At 43.1% G+C, this 27,226-nt stretch overlaps 1 protein-coding gene and 1 long non-coding RNA gene across 2 annotated transcripts in view; one reads left to right on the forward strand and one right to left on the reverse strand.

Annotated features, from left to right (window-relative positions):
• PKIG (cAMP-dependent protein kinase inhibitor gamma) overlaps positions 1-27,226 on the reverse strand; it is a 79,987-nt gene that overhangs the window by 37,263 nt on the left and 15,498 nt on the right. The gene's annotated exons all lie outside the window — the stretch shown is intronic.
• On the forward strand, positions 18,353-20,926 carry LOC123329155. The gene is made up of 2 exons (XR_006544353.1): positions 18,353-18,799; positions 20,698-20,926. It is a non-coding gene; the product is annotated as an uncharacterized LOC123329155 (long non-coding RNA).

Raw genomic sequence — 27,226 nt, forward strand, 5'->3', positions numbered from 1 at the left:
CGGTGTGTCACTTGATCGAAAAATACTAGGAAGGCGCTCATTCATAAAAACAAAGGTAGCGTTTTCCTCGACAACACGCATTCTGTCACATGAGCCCTGCCGACCGAATAACCGTCCAGCTGTGACAGGAGCCACGAAGAGAGAACTGGGATGGCAGCGGCACAGCCAGTCTGTCCTCCACTGACCACGGCAGGGGACGCGCTGCGCGGACCGAGGCCACGCGCTGAGCTGTGAAACCCCCGCTGGACGGCATCCTTACCCGAATCAGCGACAGGAAAGCTATTCACAGTCTCATCCGACGGTTGTGGAAACGCGGACTGGCCGGCCTGCTCAGAGGGCCCCCTGGAGAAAGTGATGGAGTCTGTGCTCCAAGATGGGGCTGCCTGGGCCAGACCTGTCTCCTTGAGACCCTTCCTCTGCTGCCTTCTAAATGCTTCCCTGGAGGAACTCAGTAGATTTCCCCAGCCAGCAGGATTGGCCCCATTTGAGGATAAAGGAAACTGGCAGCTTCGGCACCCAGGGCTGGCCTAAAGGCCCCAGAAGCCCCTTGGCCCCAAAGCTGCCTTTAATTCCCATCCCCTCACCCCTAGTCCTGAAGGGATTTCTCCCGATGAATTTTCTAAGTACTTGATCTGCTTCTCTCTTAAGAGACTTACCCTTTTCTCCTTCGAGGCATATTTATATCTGGATAGAGCTTATTCTGCTGTAGAATTTGAGCTTCTTAAGCAAAAGCTGTGTCTAGTTTATGAGCATTTTGTACATGTTATAAGATACTTATTAAAATAAGGAAATCCATAAATAACAAAAACCTGTACTGAATGTTTATCGTATATCAGATGACATTCTAACTGCTCTATATAAATTACCTCATTTAATCTCGACACGGATCCTACGAGGCAGGTATATTTATTATCTCCACTTGACACAGGACAAAATTCCAGACACAGATCACCTGAGTAACTTATTTAGATGGTAACTGATGGATATCTGTTAAAAGGAGTATGTGAATGAATAAATTCTGGCCACCACTAATTACCCACCCTCTGGGCTTCCCTGGTGGCTCAGACGGTAAAGAATCCACCCGCAATGCAGGAGACATGGGTTCGATCCCTGGGTCGAGACGATCCCCTGGAGAAGGGAAAGCCAATCTACTCCAGTATTCTTGCCTGGAGAATCCCCATGGACAAAGAAGCTTGGCAGACTATAGTCCACGGAGTCACAGAGTTAGATAAGAGCAAGTAACTAAACACACACGCATACACCCACCCTCTAGTCTGAACACCTGTTGTTAAAATACAATTAACTTTTCACCCAATCCAAGGCCGGTTTCAGCTGTCACGCCATTTCAAACGCACTTATTCCCTATGCCACACAGCTGTAAGTTCCCCTTTTTTTCCAGACAAATATAATTGAGAAACATATGGCCTGAGATTTAATAAATGAAAGTAGATTTTCTTTGCTTTCAAATTAGAATCATGCTTGCTTATTGTTAAAAAAAAATAGGAAAGTAGAAAAGATCAGGGGGGAAAAAAAAGGAAAAAAGGAAGGTGACCCATCATTCTATCACTAGGAACAGCCTATTAACCTCCTGGGGGCACGGACCCAGAAAGAACTGCATCGTTACTCAAAACAGTGTTTGAATTCAGAAACAAGTCATTTGGGGGCGGGGGTGGTTAACTCCACAAAAGATGACAAATGTTTGATATACGAACACCACACTGCCCCTCCCTACCTCTTCCAGCCTTCTTAAAGACCTGCTTCCCCCTAGCAAGAATGGGTTTCAGATGGGGGCAGTTATGGGAGAGGCGGGATCTCCAACTCTTGAGTTAAACAATCTTAGACGTGTTGGCTTTTAGAGCTGAAAAGAGCGTGTGGTCTCCTCATTTCTGAGATGGGGAATGCCAGGCCCCAGAAGGCAGGGCTATTTTCTGAGGCTGAGCAGTCTGGTGCTCTAACAGCAGGAAGACCTTCTATTGGTTTGAGGTGCGCTCTCTCTGACACTGCACTGTTGAACATGCATCTGATTGGCCCCACCCTCTTGTTTGTTTTAATACTTATTTATTCTCCTCATTTTTGGCTGCGCCAGGTCTTAGCTGTGGCATGCGGGATTTTTTATCTTCCTCGCAACAAGTGGGATCTTTAGTTGTGGTATGTGAAATGTTAGTTGCGGTATGTGGGATCTAGTTCCCTGGCCAGGGATCAATCCTGGGCCCCCTGCTTTGAGAGCAGAGAGTCTTAGCCACTGGACCACGAGGGAGGTTCCCCCACCCTCTTGTTTTGGCTAACTGCTACTCAGCCATCAGATCTGATTAAATGTCACTTCCTTCTGGAGGTCTTCCCTCTGAACCACATGAGCTCCCCCATGTTTCAGGGTCTCCAGGCACCTTCTGCCTCTCCTAACTTGTTAACATGTTATTGTTAACACATGTTATTGCTAACACATGTTACATGTACTGTGGGCACCACAAGGTCAATGACATGTCGCCTTCATTCACTGGTACAGAACAGGAAACTCAACAAATATTTTCTAAACACACACACATATCCCGGATAGTCCAGGCTTGTGTATGTATGTGAAAGTCACTCAGTCCTGTCCGACTCTTTGCAACCTTGTGGATTATACAGTCCATGGAATTCTCCAGGCCATAATACTGGAGTGGGTAGCCTTTCCCTTCTCCAGGGGATCTTCCCAACCCAGGGATCGAACCCAGGACTCCCACATTGCAGGTGGATTCTTTACCAGCTGAGCTACAAGGGAAGCCCAAGAATACTGGAGTGGGTAGCCTATCCCTTCTCCAGCAGATCTTCCCAACCCAGGGATCGAACCAGGGTCTCCTGTATTGGAGACAGATTCTTTACCAAAAGAGCTATCAGGGAAGCTCTTATTGCAATTCTTTGATGCTTAAAAAAAAAAAAAGTAGCATGTCTTCTAAATTTTAAACCAGGCTTTCCCTCTTGTCAGGTAGAATCATTAGAGAACAAAAAATTTCATTCCAAATAATTTCTAAAAGATGTTCAAGTGACAGAAGATGAAGTCCAGAGCACAAGGACAGAAAAGCCCCCGTGGAAATGTGGGAAGTCCAGGGAAGCTCTGGGGCTGGGGATGGTGGGCCTCAAGAGGATTTGGGAAGAGGACTGAAAATTGGGGGACCCACTGAAGCCCCTGTGCCAGTCAGCTGCCCACGACACACCCTCAGCACATGGAGGGTCAGCAAGCTCTGCAGAGACCCAGGCAGAAGGGAGGGCTCTTTGAATAAACGGAATAACTGCCTTGGGGTGAGCCAGGGCTTGGAGTAGGAGAGTGGGCATCCTTATTTTAACTTTTAAAGGACCTTCAGTCTCAGGTGCCTGAGAGTACGATGCACCCTTCAGGATGGTACTCAGAACTTCCAGCAGCTTCCCAGGCAGCGGTAGGGTCTCTGGGGACAAACAGACAACCAATTCCGGAGGAAATCAAGGCCTCACTCCTAAAAGGAGGCTTTTATTATCGACTATAAACAGCAGAAAGAAAAAACTATCACAGAGAATCTGATGAAAACCAACAGCATGACAGAGATTGAAATAAAGAGAAAAATAGACTCCACCATGAGAAAAAAGGTTCAGACAAATGGTAAGCTTTATTAAAAAAAAATTCTTATGTCTTCACAGAGATTCTGAAGATCCTGTGTCCATAAAACATAAAATAAACAGACAAAAATGGGCTCTTAAAAATTAACGACATGAAAACTGAAATTGACAACTAAGGAGAAGGGCTGGAAAATATGAAAAGGAGATCTTTCAAAATATAGGGAAAAAACATTCACAGGACAAAAAAAGGATCTTGATATAGAACAACAATCCAGGAAGTTTGACGTCAGACTAAATAGGAATTCCAGAAAAAGAACAGAATAGAAAGTACAACAGGAAGTTATCCAAGAAATCATGAGGAAAAGTTCTCAGAGACAAAGGGAGGCTGCATCTTCAAACCGAAAAGCTTAAAAAGCACCAAGAGGATGAAAAAAGACATACTGTCTTGACCTTTTAGAATTCAAAAAGGAAAAATTGCTACACCATTGTAGAGAGATTATTTCAATAGAAAAGAATCAAACTGGTATCAGACCTCTTGCCAGCAATGCTGATGCCTGAAGAAAAGGAGCAATGCTTTTCAAGAAAAAAGTTCAAAATGATTTGGGACCTAGAATGTATACTCAGCTAGGCAAAATAAAGACTTTTTCAGAATTGCAAGGACCTAGAACAACTTCACTTGTACACTGCTTTGTCGGTAAACTTCTGGAGGAGAAATTTACCTAAACAAGGGTTTAAACTAAAAAGTAAGAATTGGAAAAGAAGGATCTAACAAGAGAGGTGAAAGGCATGTTAAGGATGATGGTGATGACGATGAAGCGAGTGGCTTCAGGACCTGGCTGACTCTTGAGCCCTGGGGAGCATCAGCCTGATCCAAGCAGGAAGGTGGAAGCTCCAGGGAAATGGACCTCATGGAATTCCCTGACAAGCCTGCCAAAAACTGTACTCAAAGACTACGGGAAAGTATGGAAAGACTCAGAACGATGGAACAAGGAAAACTGAGCATATTAAAGCAGAAGCAGTAAGTCCAGAAAAACCATCAGAAAGGAAAAAAAAAATTAGAAAGTTATTGGCTTGGTGGTAAATAATATTTACAGTGCCATAACACTGAAAACACTGAATATGAATTTAACCAAAAAACCGTGCTGCCGGGAGGAAAGGGAGAAAAGAATGTGAGCAGGGCTGAGGTGTCTGAACAGAGGCTAAGGCCTCGTGCACCAGCCAAGGAGGTCAACAGGCAAGTTGTCGAAAACTGATAAGTAAAGAGCATCATGGTTGCATGTGCCCTTGTTTGGATCTGATTTGAAAAATAAATATTTTGAGTTCATCGGAGATCTTTGCTAATAATAATGGATTATTAGTAATTTTATTGTATAATAATGGTAGTACAGTTTTTTTTAAAGGAGTCCTTATTTTCTTAGAGATATATGCTTGAGTAGTTATTGATGAAATGTCTAGAATTTATGCCCAAATTATCTGTGAGTAGGGGGAAAATGGCCACTAGCACAGATGAAACAAAACTTGTCGTGAACCTTAGGGCTGAGTAATGAGTGGTCCAGGACAATTCACTATACTATTCTATGATAACATGTTTGAAAATTTCCATAGTAGAAAGATTTACAAGAGAGAGAGATACTATATATTACTTATATATAGGGAGAGAAATTCTAGAACAAACAGCCAACAGGATCAAAAGTGTATGCTCTTGGGAGCAAGACAGGAGGGAAGGGAAGAAGGGGTGGGGAACAGGGGAGAGCGTTTTTCTAGTGTAAGTTTATAATGGTATTTGACCTTAAAAAGAACAAAGCAAACCTGTGTGCCTGTGCCATTTTGACAAAAATGTTTAAAAAAAGTAATAGAGGGCTTCCCTGTGGCTCAGTGGTAAAGAATCTGCCTGCTCATGCAGGAGACATGGGGAAGATCCCACATGCCATGGGGCAACTCAGCCTGTGAGTCACAACTACTGAGCTTGTGGTCTAGAGTCAGGGAGCTGCAACTACGGAGCCCCAGGCTTCAACTACTGAAGCCCTAGAGCCTGTGCTCTGCACCAAGAGAAGCCGCACACCACCACTAGAGTGCCCCGCTTGCCGAAACTAGAGAAAAGCCCTCACAGCAGTGAAGACCCAGCACAGCCAAAAATAAATACATAAAATAAATTAAAAAAAAATTTTAAGTAATAGAGGTAATTTTACTTAGAGAAGTGGCAGAAAAATTAAATGGTTATGTCAGGTGAGGGAGTAAGCAGTAGACTGATGACTTTCTGGACTTGTAGGAATTTTTTTTAATAATAATTTCATTACTTTGATTTTTTAAAATGTTATCTATTCTTTACCAGTTATTGCCATAAGCATTTTGCAGGGACTTTTGGTAATCTCAACATCTACAAACTGAAGCTGTTTCTCCAGGTGAAGAATCCTCAAGTGGCCAGAGTGAATATCTCCACAGGAAATGTAACACCACCACGATATTGCCATTTATCTATTATCTGCCATTTGTGAGAGTTTTACATGTGTTATTTCTAATCTTCACAACATCGCTACAAGGCAGGTATTGACATTACCATTTTACAGATAAAAAGACTGAGGCTGCGAGGCACTGGCTCATGGGCTTGAGGTCACACAGTCCACAAGGCCAGGCTTGGGAGACCCTTTCCACTTCCCCACCTCTCCTTTATAGCCTGCTGTTCAGTACCATCCAGAAAATACTGCTACATCCATTTTCTCATCAACTCCATGAAACAGGACTATCCTCACCTGACAGATGAAGAAACTAAAGCTAAGAAAAGTTGGGTAACTTGCCCAAGGATCCCAGGATTCCTGATCCTAGTCCGGTCCTTGCTAGCATTCCTGTCCCCTGCGCCCTCAACAACAAAATGTCAAGATCTTCCTAGGGTCTTTGTGGGCATCTGACATGAGAGCCACAGCAGATGAACATGGCTGAAGCAGGGATTTTAAGAGAAAGAGAGACTTATTTTTTCCAAAGGAAGTAGAGTAATAAACCGTGGAATGTCCTCAGTTGCTCTAACGGCAGCATTTTGCTCGAGTCCCCAATGGTGCTTTGGAAATGTCAGCCGCCCGCCTGCCTGTCTGCCTGGCACACGGCGGGACAGCTGCTGGCATCGGCAGCCCATGGCAGTTCTGACCACCGCACGGCTCTTCTTAGCTCCAACAGAAGGGAACGAGTCGTATGTGCTTCTGCCCTGAAAACTGAACGTCTGTGTCGCCTCAGTCTACTTCAGTCAACAGCCAGGTGGTCCCGGGGCTTTTTAGAGCTGCCGGGAATCTCAGGTCTGGGCTCCTCTGGAGCAGAGGCAGGTCTGCAGAGATGCAGGACAGGCAGGGGCGGGGTGGGAAGCAAAGGTAGGGAACTGAAGGGCCCAAGGATGGGGTGCCCCCCATCATCTCAAGCCCTGGGTACCGCGGGTCGCTGATGGCAGCCTAAGAGAAGAGCGAAAGCTACTGCTGCTCCCCAAGCAGCTCTGGCATCTGAACAATGACCGAACCACAGCTAGAGAGGAAGAAAGCTGTTTACTTGAGCTCAAACTATTTATAGCACCAGCAATCTGCACATATTTGGATGACAAATCTCTGGGCTTCAAGTGAGCTGTGCTTTGCTCCTGGACAATTTCACCGAACACATTCCCTCCCCACGCCACCCCCAGACTATCCCCCCTCACCCAATCATGAACACATGTTGCCCTTGGGATGTTTTACTTAAGTTGCTGAGTGAGTTTAAAAAGATCATAAAAAGAAATGGCATTTTAAGCACTAGTGACGTTTAATCCATTTGTCTACGGGTTTAAGCTACACAATGTTATTCTAAGGCTTGAATCAGACATTAAATTCTAATACCATGTGACTGCTATTAAAAAAAAAAAAACTGAAATAAAAACAGGACCTGAATGAAGTCTGTAATTTAACATGTGCTGTATCATTTAATGTTGCGGCTCCAAGCTTAAGAACTACGAAGAGAATGTTTCTTATGACACAGTTTATGTAGGTTGATGAAAGGCTTTACGGAACAGATCCACAAACAATACGCAATCACAGGTGCATTACAAACAAATAAAGGAGGTCTTCTTACCCACCGACTCTGGGGCAGAAGCAGATATAGGCTTCAGAGCTGGGCAGGCCCCCTCCCCTGGCCGCCAAGCAGGAGAGGGTCTGACTGTAACAGAAAGAGGTACAGAGCCCTCTGTGTAGGTTTAACTCACAGGAGGTACTAGATCCTTGCCAACAAATTCGTTTGGAAAAACCAGCTTATCTCTAAAAGCTGCCTTGTTTGTATAGTAAAAGCGATGCTTGATCAGCCGTCTCCCCTGAGCCAGGCACTGCCTAATTCCTGAGGAGGAAAGCGGCGGTTGATCCCCATGGATATTGGCTGAAACGCTGGTGGTTTCCAGTCTATTACAGGGTGCAGAGGGGCACTGGCACAGAGAGAAAGGGCAGGGCAAAGGGAGGCTCAGAGTCTGAGGGCTGATGCTGGACCGTACACTGAGGGAGGGAGGACAGAAGGGATTCCTCGGAGGTATCAACTGGTTTTATCTTTTCCCCCTGCCTGTGAAGCTCATTAGAAGACAGATAGAAAGCTCTCTAAGACAATCTCTTGACACCCCTTTTTAAAATCAGGAGAAAGGTGCCCGTGAGGGCGAAGAAAAGAAACATGTCTATACACAGAGGGAATGAAATTTTAGGAAATTTTTTTGCAGGTCAATTTGTCAGTATTTAGTCAATTTATGTGGAGAAGGCAATGGTACCCCACTCCAGTACTGCTGCCTGGAAAATCCCATGGACGGAGGAGCCTGGTAGGCAGCAGTCCATGGGGCCGCTAGGAGTCGGACACGACTGAGCGACTTCACTTTCACTTTTCACTTTCATGCATTGGAGAAGGAAATGGCAAGCCACTCCAGTGTTCTTGCCTGGAGAATCCCAGGGACGGGGGAGCCTGGTGGGCTGCTGTCTCTGGGGTCGCACAGAGTTGGACACGACTGAAGCGGCTTAGCAGCAGTAGCAGCAGTCAATTTATGACCACCGCTTTTTTTTTATTTTTAAAATTTTAAAAATGGAAGTGTAGTTGATTTACAATGTTGCATTAATTACTGCTGTACAGCACAGGGATTCAGTTGTACATACAACTGAATACATTCATATACATTCTTTAAAAAAAAAAAAACCTCTTTTCCATTATGGTTTATCATAGAGTACTGAATACAGTAGGACCTTGTTGTTGACTCATTCTATATATAAAAGCTTATATCTGCTAACCCCAACCTCCCACTCCAACCCTCCTCCATCAACCCCCTCCCCCTTGGCAATCACCAGGAAACACCCACCTACCTATCACATCATTTTAATTGTCTGAACAGCACTGTTCTTTTTCCTGTTCATTAATCTGTTTACTGCCAGTCTTTCACTGTCCCCTCCCCTACTCCCACATTAAAATGCCAGCTTTGTAAGAGCAGGGACCAGTCTTTCTAAATATACTGCTCTTTCTATGTGTTGGACACTGGCCAGGGACATACCATTCATCATCTTTCAGTCCTCATGGCCACAAGAGGTTTCTGTTATCAGCTCCACTTAACATAAGAACAAACTGAGGTTCAGATTAAGTCTGTGTCTGACTCTTTGCGACCCCATGGACTGTAGCCTACCAGGCTCCTCCGTCCATGGGATTTTCCAGGCAAGAGTACTGGAGTGGGTTGCCATTTCCTTCTCCAGGGGATCGTCCCAACCCAGGGATGGAACCTGGGTCTCCCGCACTGTAGGCAGATGCTTTACCATCTGAGCCACCAGGGAAGTTCTAAGTCTAGTGAGTGGCCAGCAAGTTGGCAGTGGGAATGTGAACACTGGTGTGTGTGTGTGCGCACGCTCAGTGATGTTTGACTCTTAGCAACCCCACGGACTGTAGACCACCAGTCTCCTCTGTTCATGGGAGTTTCCAGGTGAAAACACTGGAGCGGGTTGCCATGTCCTACCCCAGGGGATCTTCCTGACCCAGGGATCAAACCTGCGTCTCCTGCAATGGCAGGCAGGTTCTTTACCACTGTGCCACCTGGGAAGCCCAAAGCTCTTAACTACCTTTCTCCAAATGAACCAACATTTCAGTGTACACACTTTAAAAAAAAAATTATTTATTTGGCTGTGCCAGGTCTTAGCTGCAGCGTGAGAGTTCTTTAGTTGCGGCATTCAGGATTTTTACTTGGGGCCCACGAACTGTTAAGCTGTAGCATGTGGGATCTAGTTCCCTGAGCAGGGACAGACCCCGGGCCCCCTGCCCTGGGAGCACAGAGTCTTAGCCACTGGACCCCCAGGGAAGTTCTATCACCATGCACACTTTCTGACCAAGCAATTCCAGTTTTGGAAATTTATTACATGGAGATAATCAGACAAGAACAGATAATCAGACAATTAGATATGTCTCAATTTATCACAGATTGCTTATGTAGCAATATATTGGAAATATGTTTAGGCAAGTCACCAGTTAGCCATAAGCCTCAACTTTGCTTTCTGGTAAACAGGGGCCCCATCTCAGAGACACTGTGAGAATTTTATGAGACAATGCACTGTACCTGGCTCACAATCACTGTTTTGTTATTATATGCATTTAAACCTCTGAAAAGATACAGAATATACCAAACTGGTTTCCAGATTTCATTAAGTGGTATACTTCCGTGTTGTTCTATTTTTTATAAAATGCATATTAGTGTTACACTCTTCAAAAATAAATGTATTACTTTTTTTAAAAAAAAAAAAGAAGAAGATGAGGAAAATAAAGTTGGAGGAACTTAAACAGAAGAAAAAACTCAGTTTTTAGAAGAGGGAAACTTGTTTAGTAGATCTCAAATAAAAATGTTCCTGCCCTTTTGTTCTATGTAAGAACAACATCTTCAATGTGCTCATAGGCTCTATCTCATTGCAGAGCCTACATTCACAGTGAAGTGAAAGCGATTCTTAATACAGGTCTACAGGCTTTTTTAGATGGCTTCATGAAATTTGAGAAAATGTTTAAATGTATATACAAAAAGAAGAAAGTCTTTATAACCATATCTGGCTTCTGAACAGAAAGGCTCCTGTCAAGTGGAAGGCCCTCTTGGCTGCTAATCCTCTTTTGGGGTTCAGCCATGCAAAAAAGAAATAAAAGCTGAAGGTTTTTATTGCCAAGTAGCTCTGCGCAGTAATGAAAGGTGAACTGGACTTCTAAGGGAAATCTGTGAGGAACAGCAGAAGGGGATGGAGCTAGGAGCCCAGAAGATGTCGGAGGTCTGGGTTTTCTGCCACCGTGACCCCTTGCTGGGATTTTCCAAACGTCAGCAAAGATGATGACATAAAAGCTCTTTGTGGGTGTGTTTTTTGTTCTTGATGGAAACCAGGAGGGGACTGAGTTTCTATGATGAGCTGACAGGTTGAGAAACAGAAAGAGGGGGCAGAGAAGACCAGGAGAATATAAGCCACTCCTTCCCCACGAAGGAATCTTTACAATCTTGGGGAACTTTGGACTTGTACAGCACAGGAAGCCTGGGGTCACGCTGATCTACAGCACGTGAGGCCAGGGGTCATGCTAACCTGATCTAAATCTTGAAGTGCTAACTCCTCCTGGTTACGGTATGGTTCATTTATCAAGTGGGGTCAAGGTACAAATCAATACGACCGTGTGTGCAGGAAAATGAAGAGGCTAGAGGACTCCACCCTGCTGAAAAGCTTTCCACAGTTTGTGCGGTGATTTCTATTTATTTTTGGTCACATACTCCTTTGAGAAGGCAGTGAAAGCTAAGACGCTGCTCTTCAGAAAATCCCTGTCTTCAAATGGATCTGATTTCAAGCAGTCTGTGGGAATCCCTGAAGGCCCTCTCTGGATCCATGACAGGTCCAGAGACCAAGCTCAAGAATTCTTGCTCTAGGGAAACCACAACAGTGTTGAAGGACACTGCTTGTTGTTGACAGTGGGGACCACAAGCCATCTTGTAGTTTGCAGAAGGCCTAAGAACACTGCCAGCATTCATTCGTTTATAAACATTTGTTGGAGACCTAATACACCAGGTCCTGATGGTATAAATGCAACATAATCCCTGTATTCATGGAATTCCGGTCAACTGAGGGGAGGAAATGAGGAGAAAGACCGCAACAAGAGGATGGGGTGAGCCACCTACGTTTGAGACTACCTCACCCCTCAACTTCCCTTTTGGCTCCAGGGTTTGTTAATTACAAGTGAAACGACAGGTGGGAACAGATTTACACGAATACTGAGGACAAGCAGAGGAAAGCAGCGCCCAACCAGGGCACTGGGGCCACTGAAACAGCCAGCTGGCTCTTCCGCGGACTTGGGATTCCCCTGTGTCTGCATAAAAATATCCCATCCCCCCACAAACACTGAGCTTTTTTCCTTAAAGAGTAACCATGGATTTTTTTTCAATGTTACTTTTTAAAAAAGGAGTTAACAATAGAGCTCTTTTCCTTAATAAAGAGTAACCATGGATTTTTTTCAATGTTACTTTAAAAAAAAAAGCAGATAACAAACGCAAAGATTCTTCTGAAAAAGTCATGTATGCTAAGAGAAGCCTATGTCCACATGGCTAGTGTACTTTGTTAGATCAGCAATTATTTCCCAGGCTCTGAAATAATAATACTTGATATTTGCATTACATGGGACTGTCACATGGACTGTGTGTCCCTTTTTCTACAAAACATCCTGTCACAGATCATTATACTCTGATTTTATAGAAGAAGAAATGGAGGCAAAGAAGGAAAGAGAGACTTGCCGAGGGTCTTTTTTTTTTCAACTTTAAAAACAAATTTTATTTATTTATGCCTGCACTGGTTCTTCGTCGCTGGGCTTTCTCTAGTTGCAGCGAGCGGGGGCTACTCTCTAGTTGCGGTGCGTGGGCTTCTCATTGCGGTGGCTTCTCTTGTTGCAGAGCACCCGCTCTAGGCTGGTGGGCGCGGTAGTTGTGGTACATGGGCTTAGCATCCCGGTGGCATGTGGAATCTTCCCGGACCAGGGATTGGACCTGTGTCTCCTGCATTGGCAGGCAGATTCTTAACCACTGAACCACCAGGGAAGTCCACCTAGGGTCATATACAGCTTTTAAGTCCTGCAGCCAAAATCAAAATACAGACCTACCTACCTTTTCCCAAACTTAGGGAAGATGACAGTAATGACAGAAACAGGCACGCCAGGAAAGGCAGCAGCCTTGAGGGACGGGGAAGAGGGGAAATTTGTTACTGTGGCATCTTTTAAGTATAGGTGTTGAAATCATATGGACTTAAAGGAAAATCCTGGCTCCCTCGTCCACTTCCTAGCTGTGTGACCTCAGGCAAATCACTTCAGCTCTCTGAATTCTGTCATCTCATTTGTAAAAGGAAGAACATAACAGTGTCTATCTCATTTGAATGTGGGGAGGCCGAGGGGAGAACAGCAGGTAGAGTAATGTGGAGGCATGATAATTTCATTCTGCACAGAGGGAAATGAAAGGATACGAGTGAGTGGGTTAGGACACTGGCCACTTAAATCAATACGGTGAACCAAATATCCTGAACCCTTCCTCCCAGACACCTCTGCATCTGTCTATCCTATCTGGGTGTTTATTTTTATGTACATGTATTACTTTATATTTTTGTTAAACTGGCAAAGGAACTGTAATAAATAGTAATGTTATAAATAATGTAAATATATATTTTAGAAGAAAAAAAATTGAATCTTATGATGACAGGAAAAGGTATTCTGCTTTAAATGTGCCGTATCAAAGATTTCTTTTTAACGATAATACTCAGTGTCGTGGGGCTCTGGGAACATGTAGGTAAGGAGGGAAACTGGTACAATAGTCCTAAAAGGCAATTTGGCAACATATGCAGAAATCCTTAAAATTATACATGCACAGGTTGGGGGGTGCGGGTTGTGGACATGGAAACTGTACTTTTGGCTCAATTTTGCTTGAACCTAAAACTGGTCTAAAAAATAAAGTTTACTAATTTAAAAACACATACATGCCCTTCAACCCAGCCATTTGATTTCTAAAAATTTGCTTAGAGAAGACATTATGGATGTGTGTAAAGACGTGACTCAAGGTTGTTCACTCCAGCACGGCTGAGGACAGTGAAAACCTGAAAGCAAACCTAAAAGTCCATATGAGGGAGTAGCTAAGTAAACCTCGGTACATTTATAGAATGAAATATTAAGCAGTCGTAAGTGATGCTATAGAAGCATTTCTAATAACATGAAATGTCTCATTTAATGTTTAAGTGTTAGTCGCTCAGTCGTGTCTGACTCTTTGCGACCCCATAAACTGTGGCCTGCCAGGCTCCTCCATGGAGGAGAACTTGGCCATGGAGTTCTCCAGGCCAGAATACTGGAGTGGGTTGCGGTTTCCCTCTCCAGGGGATCTTCCCAGCTCAGGGATCGAACCCGGGTCTACCTGCATTGGAGACAGATTCTTTACCATCCGAGTCATCAGGGAAGCCCCATTTAATGTTTATGTATGTATATAAAGGGGCTCATGTTTGTTAAACAGAAAATAGTATTTTGCATTAAAAATGAATGAAACTATCAGTAATACCGCAGGTAACTTCATTTTCTTCTTTCAGCTCATTGGTATTTAAAATTTTTTCTGGCAAAGCATTCTTTTTGTAACAAAAATACAGTATTATTTCTATAAAAGGAAAACATATAGAAAGTTATTTTTAAGTTCCTTTGGTCAATACACACCAACTGCTACAATTAGGCATACACTCTTAACTTGTAAGAGAGATGTTGGTAGTTATTTATAACGGTGAAAAAAATGGAAACAGTCAAAATATCAAACACACTGGCCATTAAAATAATGGAGAGAGACATGAGCCACGCTCCATCAGGGCCCTGTTCCCAACCTCTACCCCCCTGACCTGGCCCAGAAGGTGAACCACCAGCCTGGGCCTGGCACAGAGGATCGTTCCTACATGTGGGAGATGTACAAGAAAACCAGCTGGACCAAGACCTATAGAAGGAGCAAGGAGAGGAGCACTGAAGCTGCACAGGAAGGTGGGGGGGAGTCTTCAAGCTCTGCCCAGGTCCCTCAGCCGTGACCCAGGCCACTTGAATGACTGGAATGACCTACAAGCATAAGGAGAGAGAAAGGAAAAGGAGACAGGATGGAGGGAAGCAGGTCCTCGAAAGGAAAACAAAATAAGTGAAGAAAAAGGAGGATTTTGGAAAACTGAGACAGAGACGACAGTGTGAGGCAGGGCCTGTAAGATTGGAAGTGCCCTGAGCAGCCTCGGAGCTCCTTAGACAGAGCTCCGCCTCAAAAGCTTTGATAAGACAATCAATCACAGAGGAAGGACCCTGGAGCCTTCTTCTCATTTCCCATGACGGACTGTATTGATCTCGGCAACTCCGTGATACTTATACATCCAGTGGATTCCAGTACAACGGAAGATTAGATCAAGGACAAGGCTGATAGCCCATAGACCTAAAGGTAGCTTCAAACTAATGTGCACCACCGTTATGCTTTATAAGAGAGACTGTTTATTAGAAGGCTGCAAAGAGGCTAATGCGTCCAAAGATGAAAATTCTTCGCCAGGAAAAAATTCCAGGCCTGAACCAGTGCAGTCTTTAAAGAGAGCAGACTGGCAAAAGATCAAAGGGATCCTCCCTCCGCCATGGGAGGACAAAGGCTGTTGGCTGAGAGATAAGAAGACTCTGCAAATACTTAGGTTGAAGTTTTTAAAGTTCCATTTAGGAAAACAGAAAGATGATATACTTGAAGATAAATTTAAAGGCAACAAATTCGAAAGAGAACAAAAGCAGACAGGATGCTTCTATGAGAGAAACTAGCGCAAGCTGACCAAAAGCCCATAAATAGTGTGAACCCGAGAAAGAAAAATTAGAGAGGACAAATACACTGAGACTTCTCTACCCCATGGATCCCATGACAGGAGAACCAGGCTTCTGCTTTGTGCTTCCCTGGTGGCTCAGATGGTAAAGAATCTGCCTGCAATGCAGGAGACCTGGGTTAGATCCCTGGGTTGGGAAAATTCCTGGAGAAGGGAATGGCAACCCAATCCAGTATTCTTGCTTGCAGAATTCCATGGACAGAGGAGCCTGGTGGGCCACAGTCCATGAGGTCGCCAAGAGTCAGACACAACTGAGTGACTAACATTTTCATTTTTCAAGATCAGAAGACTTCAAAGTGGACTAAACATATTACATGTGGTCAAAGAGGAGAAGAACAAAGTTTATGATCCCTACAATTCTTATGCACCAACTGCTAACTCCATTTTTACAAATTCAGCAAGAATGATTCTGACTTAATGGCCTTAAGCTACAGGAAAGACTGATCTTCCAAGGACTCTTCAGCATCCATTAGTTTCTGGCCATATAACAAGATTATCCATACGTTATCACAGAGCGTTTCTCAGACTTCTAACAATGGAACCCTCTATGAGCTGAAGACACTGTTCTATCTGAAGCTGAGGGCTAAAAGGGACACTTTAACAGAGCAAAGGCAAAAATAAAATAAAACCTTTTAATTATAGAAATAGAACCCATAGTTTCTTTGTTGTTCCTGTCTTAGTTGCTAAGTTGGGTCAACTCTGGAATAGGTTGCCATTTCCTTCTCCAGGGGATTTTTCTGACCCAGGGATCAAACCCACGTCTCTTGCACTGGTAGGTGGATGCTTTACCACTGAGCCACCTGGGAAACCCATAGTTTCTTTGGACTCTAGCAATCAAGACAGGCTTGCAGCGCTGAATGTACTGATCAACGCTGACACTCCAGGTGAAGCTTTTGACTGAAGGGGCTAATGTCTCAAGGGAACCCTGATGAGGACATCATGTAACTTAGGGAGCTTCAAGAGGCCCAGAAGGAATGTTGCAGCTCTGTCTCGGTCTCTAAGAACCATTTTGCACAGAGTGTGTCTCCCTGAACAAGTAACCAATAGTCTTAAAAAACTTGCACAGCAAGTAACTTCTGTTGCAACTACTCAACTGTCACAGTGCAAAAGCAGCCAAAGACCATGTGTAAACCAATGAGCATGGTTGTATTTCAATAATAGCTTACTTACCAAGACAAATAGCAGGTTAGATTTGACCTGCAGGCCAGAGTTTGCCCACTCGTCATTAGAGGATGGGATGCTGGTAGCCAATGGCATGTAATGCTGAAAGGGCTGTAAAAGTCATCACCTATGGCCATCCCAAGTAAAGTACATACTGAAGGCAAAGCTGTTTCAAACTCAGGTATTGGTGCTGTAGGCCAATGATGGGCATGAGGAATATAAAGGTCATGAAAGTACATTTAACTGCACCGAAGACCTTAAATAAAATTATGAACCCAGGTTATAGAGCTGTTACGGGGCAGAGTTTCTGATGTCCAGCATCTAATACCACTTGTGCTGAATAACTGAGTCAAGGCAGCAATGGTGTATTCTCTAAAACAGTCCTCCTTAGTGTGACTGGGCTGCTGCTGCTGCTGCTAAGTCGCTTCAGCCGTGTCCGACTCTGTGCGACCCCATAGATGGCAGCCCTATGGCACCCCATAGATGGCTCCCCCGTCCCTGGGATTCTCCAGGCAAGAACACTGGAGTGGGTTGCTATTTCCTTCTCCAATAGTGTGACTGGGCATTTCTATGGAAACACTGCCCCTGACTGCTTTATTTCCATCTGTGTAACATTAAAGTCCACACTTATCAACTTCCTGGAAACTGTAAACTACTTCTGCTTAAACCAGCTAGAGTGGATTTTGTGGCTTAGAATTTCAATTTTCTATTTACAGCTGGTGTATAAAAAATACAACTGATTTTGTATATTGATTTAGTATTGAGCAAACTTGCAAAACTTTCAACTTTAATACAGTAATGTTTATATAGAATTCTTCTGTGGTTTCTATATAAACAATCATATCATCTATAAACAATAAGTTATTAATTCTTCCTAATACTTACACATTTCATCTTTCTTTCCTCATTGCACTTGCTAGAACTTCCAACAATTGTTGAATAGACATGATGAGAATGGGCAACTCTGATTTCTGAACTCAAAGTGAAAATTTACCATTCAGCATGATACCTGCCGGAGAAGGCAATGGCACCCCACTCCAGTACTCTTGCCTGGAAAATCCCAGGGACGGAGGAGCCTGCTAGGCTGCAGTCCATGGGGTCGCTATGAGTTGGAAACGAATGAGCGACTTCACTTTCACTTTTCATTTTTATGCACTGGAGAAGGAAATGGCAACTCAATCCAGTGTTCTTGCCTGGAGAATCCCAGGGACAGGGGAGCCTGGTGGGCTGCCGTCTATGGGGTCTCACAGAGTCGGACACGACTGAAGCGACCTAGCAGCAGCAGCAGCATATCTGCTATACCTGTTTTATACTTATATCTTCACCATATTAAGAAAGCTCCCATTTATTCCTAGGTGGCTAAAAGTTATCGTTGTTGCTGTTTTAATCAGGAATTGATGCCAAATTTTATCATACCATCATCGTTTTCCCCTTTTAATGTGTCAGCAAATTATACTGAGTCCTTCATGTGAAATGAATCTTGCATTTCTGAAATAAACCCAACTTGGTCTTATCCCTTTCATATACTGGGCTTCCCTGGTGGCTCAGCTGGTAAAGAATCTGCCTGCAATGAGGGAGACCTGGGTTTGATTCCTGGGTTTGGGATATCCCTCGGAGAAGGGAATAGCTACACACTCCAGTATTCTGGCCTGGAGAATTCTATGGACTGAATATCCATGGGGTCACAAAGAGCTGGACATGACTGAGAGACTTTAACTTCACATATAGAGCAAACTGTATTTTTCCAAAGATGGCCTCAACAATATAATCCCATCCCACATGCTTTTACAATGTGACCTTGACACCCCTCCCTTCGGGTGGTAGGTTCTATGATCCTTTCCCTGGAATCAGGATGGGACATTTGCAATATTTTCAACCAAGACAGCACTATGGGTGTGGCAGTACGTGAATTTCAAGACTAGATAATAAAAATGCTAAGCACTTCCAATTTGCTCTCTTAGGACCCTGCACTTGAAACCGAGCTGCCATGCGGTAAGAAAGCTTGAACTACCCCATTCCGACAGACCACAGGGAGAGGTCACATGCAGGCACTCCGGTTGAGATGAGCTGAGTTTCTACACAACAGCCAGCTGAGGGTCTTTATGACAGACAGCATCAGCTGCAGGACCTGCAAATGAAAATGCCTCCAGATGATTCCAAGATTCTCTTTGAGACTTCCAAACACGCGGCCCAGACAACACGGAGCAGAGGTAAGCCATCACCATTTTGCCCTGTCCAGATTCCTGACTCACAGAATCCCTATCGTAGTAAAATGGCCGTTTTAAGCCACAGCATTTTGGTTAGTTTCTTATACCACTGTAGTAAGTGAAATACTGGATTTTGCTTTGCTAATATTTAGCTTAGCAAATATCCATGAGTAAAATGGCCTGTGATTTTTCTTTTCTCATAATGTCATTATCAGGTTTCTTAGTTTTACTAACCCCTTTTTCTACTCTCAGGAAAAGTTTGTGTAATATTAATTCTTTCTCTCTTAAATGTTTGATATAACTTCCCAGTAAAGGCATATAGGACTGCGATTTTCCTTGTGGAAAGGTTTTTAATTGGTGATTTAATTTTTATTAACAGTTATATTACTCATAAATTTATTCACCTAAATTTCTAAAATTTTTGACATAAAGTTGCTCATTATATCTTATCCTGTTCATAACTGTGTGATCCCCCTTTTCACTCCTGACTGGTTATCTGTACCCTTTTTTCCTTTTCTTGATCAACGTTGCTGAAGTATGTAATTTTCATCAGTCTTTTCCAAGAACCAAGCTTTGCTTTCATTGGTATTCTCTATTATACATTTGCTTTATACTTCATTCCTCCTCTTCTCCTTATTCTTTCTTTCCCCTTATTTTCTTGATTTTGTTTTGCTTTTTCTGACTTAAGATAAACATTTGCTCAGTTTTTAGCCTTTCTTCTTCCCTAATATATGCATTTAAGGTTATATACTTTTGAATCTGTGATTCACCTCTTTTAATAGTTTTGGGAAATGCTTAGCAATGATCTCTTCAAGTATTACCACTGTACCATTTTTGTTCTTCTCCTTCTCGGATTCCAATTACAGTTGACCTTTGAATGACAAGGGTTTGCACTGTGCAGGTCCACTTACGTGTGAATATTTTTCAATAGTAAATACTACAGTATTACACAGTCTATGGTTGGTTGATTCCACAGACGTGGGGTTGCCACAGATACAGAGGGGTGACTATAAGTTATACACAGATTAAACCCCTGTGTTATTCAAGTGTCAACTGTAAATGTATATTAGACCTTCTCACTGTATCCTTTTAAATTATCTTACCATCTTTTCTGTATTTTTTATATTTTTGTCTCATCATGGTTCATTCTGGATCACTGTCTTCTCATCTATCTCTTAGTTCATTAACTCTCTCTTTACCTACGCAATCTGCTTTTAAATCCACTGTGTTCTTGTTTTCAGTTATTACATTCTTCAGTTCTAGAATGTCTATTTGGTTCTTCTTTTCAAATCTCTTGTTATTTTTAACAGTGTCCAGTTACTAACTGACATTTTCACTCTTGGCTTCTGTTTCTTTTTAGATAGTGAATGTGGTTGTTCTGGAGTCTGTGTCTGATACTCCAATATCTCACGGTTTTGACAATATTTTTATTGTTTTCGTGTTCTAGTTCTTTTCATGGGTGTCCTATTTTCCTTGTGAATCATTTTTTCCTTATGTGCTGCTCATTATATAAAAAAATTATTGAGAGGACAATTATTCCGATGCTCAGGATGCTAACATCTTCCCCTAGAGAGGATTTTGTCACTTGCTTCTATCAGTTGTCCAATGATGCTATTAGCTTAGGACAATCAAGATAAAGCTTCCCTGGACCTGGAAGCTTAGTGGTAAGGCTATGTTCAAGATCCCCTTTATGTTTTAGGGGTTCCATTCAAACTGGGGGTGTGATTTATTCGAGTCTCTATCCTTGACAGTCAACAAACTATAAACTCTGCCCTCATGGGTGAGTCTGCCAAAAGCACTGCTTAACCTCACCGATGCTTTCTTAGGATAAGCAAATGTTTTCAGGGCAAAAATGATTTTGCTAGCAAGGCTTACCTGTCTTGATTTTTTCATTCTTCCAGATGTTGGGATGGGAATCCTTCAATATCTTGCAAACTCACTGAAGCTTTTGAGAAAATGTTTTTACGTCTTGTCCAGCTTTCTAAGCTGTCATCAGCATGGTTGATTCAAATGACCTAGACTGCCACGACTGGAAGCAGAATTCCCACCACATGTCTTGGAATAACTTGTGAGTTTTGTACTATAAAATGGTATTGTCTACTCAAATAAATAAACATATTTTTGAAAAGATAAGAAGTAGAGTGATAAGAGGATACAACACTGAGAAAACATAACGTGGAAAGGAGAAAAGAAAGGGATGTTCATTTACCTTTTAGCATTTTATAGAATAGCTACAGGAATATCTTGGATATTGACGAACATGTTAATTTTTAATGGAAAAATAAAAGGAGATTATCAAAACCTCTCGATACATGTATTCCTTGGTAAATCTTGAACTTATATACTCTAGCCATTTGGACTTGGTTTTCCACCTGCTTTAATGCTTTGTGACATTCATAGACTATCTGGTTATAAGGAACTCTGTATCTTGTAAGTCAAAAGAAAGCCAGTTCAGTCTGTAGTTTAGAGTGGAAACTAGTGAAAACTTCCAAGGATGAAAATGGAAATAGCCATCAAAATTTTAAGCATAGGACTTCCTTAGTAGTCCAGTGGTTAAGAATCCTCTCTGCAAGGCAGGGAATGTGGGTTCGATCCCCGGTCAGGGAACTAAGATCCCACACACCTCAGGGCAACTAAGTCCCCAAGCTGAAGCTACTGAAGCCCATGAGCCCTGGGGCCCATGCACCACCAGAGAAGCCACCTCAATGAGAGGCCAGCACACCACAGCAAGCCCACATGCAGCAACACCCAGCACAGCCAAAAGTAAATAAATAAAAAAATTTTTTTAAATGGACTTAAAAAAAAACTATAATACTGAATTCAAGAGCACATTAAAAGATCATACACTGAAATCAAATTTAATTTACCCCTGGATGCAAGAATGGCTTAACATAGGCAAATCAATAAATGCAACATACTACATTAACAGAAATGAAGGATAAAAATCATATGATCATTTCAGTAGATTCAGAAAAATCACCATCCTTTCATGATAAAAACGCTCAACAAATAATGTATACAAGAAATGTAACTCAACATAATAAAGGCCACATATGACAAGCCCACACACAGCTAACATCATACTCAACAGTGAAAACCTGAAAGCTTTTCCTCTAAGATCAGGAACAAAACAAGGATGCCCCACTCCTGCCATGTCTGTTTAACATAGTCCTGGAAACCCTAGCCAGAGCATAGTAACACGTTCAGTGATTTCTGGCACTATGTCAAAAACCCAGATATTGAAATAGTCAGAACATTTAAATGATAAAAGCTTCAGTAAATCCCTAAAACCCCAAACTGTAACAATATTTTTAATACCCGACTTCTAGAAAAGGAAAATGTCACGTGTATGGTAGGTAACAAACAAAAAAAAATCAATAAGGTGACTGTTTTCCTGCGTTTCATCAATGAAGTTGGGAGAAACACTGCCTGGAAAGCCGGGCATGCTTTCAGGAGGCTTTCTTCAAAATGTAGGTGGCCTGGGACTCCTTCCAGGGAGACCTTGGAAAACCACAATCTTCTGTGTTCTGTGTAGATGCTCCAGATCCTACAAAGCACGTAGGGGTTTGTCCTCTGCTAAAAACGTCTCAGGAAAACGACGATCTTGGAGCTTTCTCCACCCACCAGCAGACCACTACCCATTCCAGTCCTGTCCTGCTGGTGCCCCTCCCCAGCCTCAGGGCATTCTAAGTTAGCAAGCAGTGAGCATCAAGTCTGGGTCCTGCTCAAAACCCATCCCTTGGGACTTCCATGGTGGTTAAGACTTCTCGCTTCCACTGCAGGGGGCATGGCTTCGATCCTTAGTTGGGGAATTAAGATACTGCATGCCTCATGGCCAAAAAAAAAAAGAATGGATGCCATCTTCCCTTTGTTGCTTTCCTCTGGCTTCTCAGGTGGTACAGTTGATAAAGAATCTGCCTGTCAATGCAGCAGACTCAAGAGATGCAGGTTCAATCCCTGGGTTGCAAACATGCCCAGCGGTAGGAAATGGCATTTGATCCCTGGGCTGGGAAGAGTCCCTGGAGTAGGAAATGGCAATCTGCTCCAGTATTCTTGACTGGAAAATCCTATGGACAGAGAAGCCTGGCTGGCCATAGTCTATGGGGTCAGAAGAGTTGGACACGACTGAGTATGCACACTGGCTTTCTCATCTCATATTCCATTTCCCCCCATCCTGAGCAGGCTTACCTGTGAAGTTATGTCAGACTCAGTTCAGACTCAGTTCAGTCGCTCAGTTGTGTCCAACTCTTTGCAACCCCATGAATCGCAGCACGCCAGGCCTCCCTGTCCATCACCAACTCCCGGAATTTACCCAAACTCACGTCCACTGAGTCGGTGATGCCATCCAGCCATCTCATCCTCTGTCGTCCCCTTCTTCTCCTGCCCCTAATCCCTCCCAATATCAGGGTCTTTTCCAGTGAGTCAACTCTTCGCATGAGGTGGCCAAAGTATTGGAGTTTCAGCTTCAGCATCATTCCTTCCAAGGAACACCCAGGACTGATCTTTAGGATGGACTGGTTGGATCTCCTTGCAGTCCAAGGGACTCTCAAGAGTCTTCTCCAACACCACAGTTCAAAAGCATCAATTCTTCAGCACTCAGCTTTCTTCACAGTCCAACTCTCACATCCATACATGACCACTGGAAAAACCATAGCCTTGACTAGACGGACCTTTGTTATGTCAGAAGTACATCTCAAAATAACCACTCCCTCCTCCAAAGGAGATTTGCAACATGTGCAGCTAATGTAACATTTAAAAAACAAATTAAAAAATAAAGCTCTAGTGGTCCAATGGTTAAGATTCTGCACTTCCACTGCAGGGGGCCTGGGATCGATCCCTGGTCAGGGATTTCCAGCATGCTGTGCAGTGTGGCCAAGAGAAAAAAAAAAATGGAGCATTGGTTACAAGGATAAATATATGTACTTGTCATATACATTTCACTGTATGTAAAATTTACCCCAGTTAAAAAAAAATTGTTTTTAATTAATAAGGTGTTAGTCGCTCAGTCGGGTCTGACTCTTTGTGACACCATGGACTATAGCCCTCAAGGCTTCTCTGTCCATGGAGTTCTCCAGGCAAGAATACTGGAGTGGGTAGCTGTATCCTTCTCCAGGGGATCTTCCTGACCCAGGGATCAAACCCAGGTCTCCTGCACTACAGGCAGATTCTTGACAGTCTGAGACAATAAACAGATCCACAATGCTCCTGTCAGGTTATCCAAAGTTAGCTTGTGCCAAACTTCACCCTCACTCAGCTGTCTTTTGTTGACACTGGAACTTGCTTTGCTTCCTCCAAAGGCAAGCTCTTTCCCACCTTGAGGCCTTCACGCCCATGGCCCTGTCTATCTGGCATCTCCGCTGCCATCTGGCCCCATCCTACTGCCTTCCTTCTAGTTACACCTTTCCTCGTCTAGCCTGTCTCAGTTTGGGTGCCTTTTCCTCCAGGAAGCCTTCCTTCCTCCCCTCATCCTCATGGACGCCCACGTGCTCACACGTGCAGGCCAAGGCACTTCTCCGCTTCCTCAGCATCCTATATTCCTACCACCACAGCATTTATTAGGAACACACATCAGAAGGGAAGATCCATGACAGCAGGTATCGTCTTCTTATTCACTGTTGTAGCCCAAGCACCTGGCACATCACGGATGATCAGTCAATATTCACACAACAAATGTCAAATGAAGGCATAAGGATATTAGTCATTCTGATCTAGAACCTTCCTTCCCCATTTTATTGACTCTAATGTGCTGCTGCTTGAATTCTGTGTCTGTCATCTCAAATCTGAATGTTTAGGCATCACAGGCTCTGGTTCTATTAATAATTCTTCTCAGGTTTCCTAGCTCAGAAGAAATTTTCTAGGTTCAAAAAGAGATGAAGTTGAGTTGACAACATGTGTTAAGTCGATTAATGTGTACGTTTCAGGCTCTCGTCCAATCTCTCAGCCAACAGAATTGGTTTGTCTAGACAAGGTTTTACGTGAGATGTTTGGCTACATGGCACTGGTCATTCTGGCCACCCCAGGGCAGTATAGACCTTAGCCTTTCCTGAGATGGAATTAATCATGTGACACCTTCAAGCTTTCATCTTTGGAAAGTAAAAAAGAAAAAGAAAAAAAGGTAAGCCAACTAAATTCCCCCAAAATTCTCTCCCTTGCAAGGTTGTTATGAGGGGAGGGAAGGAAAATGAGATGGATGAGTCAGTGTGAGTCAGTGTTAAGAAAAAAAAAAACCCTCTGTTTCTGGTAAACAGTTTGCTCTTTTACAGACAGGATTGGGATTACTCGGCTCCCACTGCTAAAAATACACAAATAACAGGTGGTATATATTATATAAGTAGTTCAAAAACAGAGACTCAGATCACTGACTCTAAAAAGGGAACAGTTAATCAGTGATGGGCCAGACCATCCCCACGGCTTATTTCTTCTGGGAGAGGCTCCCAAGACAAAGTCAGTGCTTCCTTTAAGACAATTAAGATCCTAAATAATCGTACTGTTCATTCAAGTGACCTAAAGGAAGCCCTGAGCTTCCCTTATAATCACTACCACTGAATGAGCACCTACTATGTGCTGAAAACAGTCCTGGCACTTCATATAATTCATCTTTAAATTTACAACAATCCTGTAGGATAGATATTATTTTCAGTGTTTTCTAGATAAGGAACCTGGAGCTGACAGAAGGTAAGTGATTTACCCAGGGTCGCACCGTGGCCGTGCTATGACTGAACTCAGATCTCATCTCGAAGTGCTTGTTTCCCTGGATCCCAGGCCCAGTTCAGAAATATACATAAATCACTGCAAAGGCATTTTACCAGGCACCACCTGGGATCCAAAGGAACAAGAGGATACCCTATTATCAGGAGAGAAAAGTAAGAAGAAAATGGGACTCTCTAGGAACAGTCATCGCCATTTCCAGAATCCTGAACAAGGCCTATCACATAGGAGTTGCCCAGGGAATGGTGACCGAAAACATATATAGGAGATAAGGGAAACATACACTCAAATGCAACACGAGGCAGTCCGTGGCCAGTGATACGAGAAAGAATGTGTTAGGGGGGGTTAGACTACATCTTGATGCAGGGCTCCAAGGAAGACCCACAGCCAACATGGCATTTGAGATAAGCTTGACAAATGGACTTTGACAGGTGACAGTGAAAAGTAGAGATCAGTGCAGAACAGGCAGCAGCACTGAGATACACCCTTCGGCACCTCCAGCTAAACAGGGAGAAATAAAGCAATTGAGAGGGTCCTGGGTCTGCTTCAAGTCCCTTTGTATGGAAAAGCACAAGAATTACAAACACTCCCTAGTTGATTCAGACCGGTACAGAAGACATACTTAGTGGTTAAATAAATCAAGAATTATCATATAGTCTTTCTGGAACAAAGTAGTGGTGGTGGTATAGGGGCAGAATCGAATAAACAGATACATTTATTCAATTAAATAAACTGAATAAATATATATACAAATCTAGAACACATATGCTTCTATTACAAAAAGAGCGCTGCAGATATGTTCTACCACCTCCATTCCCTCAATACTGAATTGTTACAGTGAGTGCAGTTATTCTGCGAATCCAAGTTTTCTTCTCCTTTAACCCACAGCTCTTTCCTGAGGGGACTAGTTAGGTCAATGACTCACTACACAGACACTGCAGGGCCTTTTGGAAACGGGGAAGAAGGGGAGGGCGTATTGGGTTGTCACAATATTTGACGGCTTCCTCACTCAAATGGGTATTTAATAGGTGAGGACCAAGATGTTACAAGTCTTCCTGATGGCTTCTTCCGATGGCTCAGACAGTAAAGAATCTGCTTGCAATGCAGGAGACCTGGGTCGGGAAGATCCCTTGGAGAAGGAAATGGCTACACACTCCAGTATTCTTCCCTGGAAAATCCCATGGACAGAGCAATCTGGTGGGCTACAGTCCATGGGGTCACAAAGAGTTGGATATGACTAAGTGTTTAACACACACAAGATGTTACAAGTCCAGCAAATTGTCAGGCAGTCTTATAGGAACATTGCCCTTACCCTGCCTATCTTTCAAATACCAAGATATTAATGTAAGTGGAAAGACAGTTTAAAATTATCTGAGCCTAGAACTTCTTTTCACATAGAACAAAATACTTTTACATGGAGACAATGTATTTTCCAAGAATGCATGGGGGAGGAAGAATGTAAATACTGTGGATGTAAATATCAAGGAAGATGATGATCTGCTTTGTATTCACAGGTGAATTATGTCAGTACCATATTTTCAAACAGTTCAGCAAAAATTGAAAAACAGACACATATGTTGATATAGCATATGCAGCAAAATGTTAATGTTGTTTGATGTAGGTATTTGATACAGATGCTCACTGAACTCTTTAAATTTTTTTTCTGTATGTTTGAAGTTTTTCATAATAAAAATCTGGGGGGGAGGGAATCAATCCAGCCCC

Source organism: Bubalus bubalis, chromosome 14, assembly GCF_019923935.1.
Source record: "Bubalus bubalis isolate 160015118507 breed Murrah chromosome 14, NDDB_SH_1, whole genome shotgun sequence".
Taxonomy (NCBI): domain Eukaryota; kingdom Metazoa; phylum Chordata; class Mammalia; order Artiodactyla; family Bovidae; genus Bubalus; species Bubalus bubalis.